Source organism: Grampus griseus (assembly GCF_964374135.1).
Source record: "Grampus griseus genome assembly, chromosome: 17".
Taxonomy (NCBI): domain Eukaryota; kingdom Metazoa; phylum Chordata; class Mammalia; order Artiodactyla; family Delphinidae; genus Grampus; species Grampus griseus.
Genome location: NC_139011.1, coordinates 65,969,136 through 65,973,137, shown reverse-complemented (window position 1 = coordinate 65,973,137; position 4,002 = coordinate 65,969,136).

The following is a 4,002-nucleotide window of genomic DNA, read 5'->3' as shown; positions in this document are numbered from 1 at the left end:
GAGTTCCCTGTGCTATACAGTAGGTCCTTGCTGGTTATCTATTTTAAATACAGTAGTGTGTATATGTCAATTCCAAACTCCCAACTTATCCCTCTCCCCACCTTTGACATAGACAATTACCATTTCTCTTATAGATAAAAGATTATAATATGATACTTACAATAAGACACGGTATCTTAATATTATAAAAACTGCACAGACTCATCTTTAGGAAGCTTCGCTGTGTTTATCAAACTAACAAAGTCTTAAGCAAAAGCATATCTTGAGGATACAAACACCACACACCTCAATCCCCAACCAGGATGCTTTTCTGGAAAATCTCGAGCATGTTTCAAGGTGGCTGGTGTGCGGTTTGTGCGTTCAGCTTTCTGCAAGTCATTCCTAAGGGACTCTGCCGACTGATTTCCTGGGCACTGGGTCACTGGCCAGTAAGTGCATCCCCAACACCTCCACTTTCAAATGATCGTGGGTCTGTCACACCAGGGTCTCTGGGACACTTGCTTCTAAAGTCTCTTCACTCTCCACCTAACCTGCATATGTCACTGCTCTCCACTTTGAGAATCAAAGCTGGCTGTTTTCCACTATTGCTTCCCTTCCTTTTTTCTTCTTTTCTTCCACACTCTGGAATGGAAATCTCATCCCTAGGAGTTGCTGTGGGAGTATTAAGGGGCTGTAGGGGGAAGCCATGTGAAGCTTGAGTGCTGGAGGCCGACTTACTACTTAAAGTCTCCACCCTCCACTACGACTACCTTCCACTAGGACTTTCCACGTTCCCTGAGTCTCAGGGGGGGAGAGGATTATGTTACCTTGCGGTGTGGGGCTAAATCACTTATTCACATAAAACACCGAGCACAGTCCATGCTTGACAGAGAGCCAGCCATTGCATCTCACCATCATCATCACCGTGAAGGAGCTGACTTGGCTTTTTGTGTCAAGATGGATAAAGGGCTTTTTAAAAGTGCCTGGAGTGGGAGATGATACAACGTTCATAGCAGCATTATTTACAATTGCCAAGACATGGAAGCAACCTAAGTGTCCATATACAGATGAATGGATAAAGAAGATGTGGCACATATATATATATATACACACACATACACACACAATGGAATACTACTATGCCATAAAAAAGGATGAAATAATGCCATTTGCAGCAACATGGATGGAATTGGAGGGCATTATGCTAAGTGAAATTAAGTCAGACAGAGAAAGGCAAATACTGTATGATGTCACATATGTGGAATCTAAAAAATACAAAAAAAATACAATAAACTAGTGAGTATAACATAAAACAAGCACACTTGCAAATATAGAAAACAAACTAGTGGTTACCAGTGGGGAGAGAGAAGGGGCAAGGGACAACACATGGGTGAGGGAGTGAGAGGTACAAACTACTGGGGTACGATAGGCTACAAGGATGTACTGTACAACACAGGGAAGATAGCCCATATTTTGTAATAACTGTCAATGGAAAGTAACTTTAAAAAATTGTATAAAAAGAAAAAAAGAAAACTGGAAGACAAAAATAATAAAACAGCGAAAAATTGGCTGGGGTGGAAAGAGGAGGAACGAGGCAGGAAGTGGCCTCTCTCCTACCCGGCACATCTTCCCTCTGCATCTTGGTCTTCCTTGAACTGGAAGGTCTTCCTAAGCCTGTCTGCCAGTGGCTGTAGTAACTGTGGTAGAGCAGAGCTGATCAGAGGAGAGGAGTTTATTATTTACATTTTGAACCCACAGATCCTATGAGATCCCTGAACACTGAACTGGAGCTGCCGCCACCTTCTTTTCTTATTTCTAGAGATATATGATTTTCAAAATGGAAACTTACGGAGTAAAAAAGCCATTGAATCACTTTATAATGACTTCTCGTTTCCCTTTAATTGCTCTTACAAGTCTTCACGGAAATTCTTAAAGCTTTAAAATATTCCTAAAATCCCAACAAGAATTGTGTCCATTTGTCTTTTCTTCTGTCTCTCCCCAAGGCAGAACATGGCTCTGTGGGGTTGGGCATTCTCATGGAAAACTCTTTAGTTTCATGTCTCCACAGCTACTTTTGAATACAATTTTCATTTTTTCTCTGGATGTGATTATAATCAAGATAGAAATATTTGAAAGACTTAGATTCCTAATTAGTTGATTTTCCTAAAACATCAGGTGAATTTTTGAGCAGTAGTTATCAAAGTTAGTAGAAGTTTCTGAGTTGTGGTCAGCCAGGTGCACGCCCCAAGCATGGTACCTCACCTCTGCGTGGTCTCCCTGCGGAATGACCCATACAGCACTCAAAATGAACATTCTCATTCCTTCCATTAAGTAAATGGTTAGCTTTGGGAGAAGATGGGATCAGATAGCCCTTACTACTAGATACTTTATGTGGCCTACCCGAGAACTTTATATTTTAAATATTTGAACTTGGTAAGCCAATGTGATGGCTGTCTAGCAGGAGAATGGGACAGGAAATGTCAAGTATGCACCTTGTACTCTGTGCAAATGAGGAGTTACCTTTCTGTAAAAGGAACCCTCCACCCCGCGCTCTCTTCCTCAAAAAAACCCAATGGCTGAAATAAATCAGGGGTCGTTTTTATCTCATGAAAAGGCAGAATGGAGATAGGTGGTTCAGGACCAGCATGGCGACTTCATGAACTTCCACTTTGCCGTTCTCAGAATGTGTCTCTTGTTCTCATGTTCCCAAGATGGCATCTGAGCCCAAGCCAACCTGTGCCCATATCAGATGGAAGAAGGGAAAAGGCAAAAGGAACTGTCCCACTTGTATCAGTAGCTTTTAAAGAGTATCTGAAGCCCTGTCCAATCCCTTCTGCTTATACATCACTGCCTAAACTATAGCTGTGACCAGCCCTAGCTGTAAAGGAGGCTGGAAAATGCAGTCATTTATTTTGTTCTTTGTAACTGAGCACATGGCAACCCTGAAAACATGAGGTTCTACTGGAAAAGAAGGAGAGAATGAGTTGACTATTGGAGAGGTCTTCGCAGCTCTGCACTCTCCTTATCATAGAGTATGTCCAGATCCCAATCAGAGAAACGCTTTATAGACTAGAATCAACTCCTGAAACTCCATAAGGATTTTTTAATTTGTCTTCTGTCTATCCCCGTTGCAGAACATGGTTCTACGGGGTTGGGAGCTCTCACAGAAAACTCTTCAGTTTTGTGTCTCCCCAGCTAGTTCTGAAGCATTTTCCATTACTGGGGCCATTTATATTTAAACGCTTTCTACTGGTAAAACATCCCATCTAACAACGTTGAGCATTAAACACCTCCTTAAACTACTCATATGGTTTACTTTTTAGCTCACAGCACAGTTTACACCATCCTCCCAAAGAGGCAGTCAAATTGACCACAGCCACCTGTGGCGGATCCCCGCCACCCCCATCCCTGACCTTTAGGTAGAAACACAGTATCAGCCTCTCAACCACTGCAGCGCTCACTTTGAAGTCAAAACCTGCTAAACTGTCCTGGGAGAAGCAGCAACAGCTCAAGTTGTCTTTTTAACTGGAATATTTGCCTGTGAATTTCTGAGTTAATATATTTTGACCCCAACCTGGTTTTCTGGCCTTGATTTTCTTCATTTCAAATTTGTGCTCTTAGCTCCTTAGAAGTTCTCGGAACTAGTTCTTCTTATAAATGGTGCTACTGTAAACCCTGGGCTGTTGTCTCTACTATCCCATTGCCCCCCCCCAAAATGCTACCTTAAAGTGATTTTCCCACCACATCAGCTAGAAGGAAAATCATTCCTTTATTCTTACCTTTGCTAAATTATCTGTCTTTGGCAAGAGATCACAGAGAAATTACAAACGGGTATAACCATCCTGCCTGTAGACCCACGGTCTGGCCAGAGATGCCTTCTCTTCCAGACCTCTCCCTCTCCCAGTCTCTCTCTTCTTTAGCAAGTTTGCTCTCCTATTGGTTTGCATACTGAATTTCTTCCTTCTCTCCGCATCACTAGCTCTATGTCATTGAATTATCTTCAGTAATGAAGTGAAAGAGAAA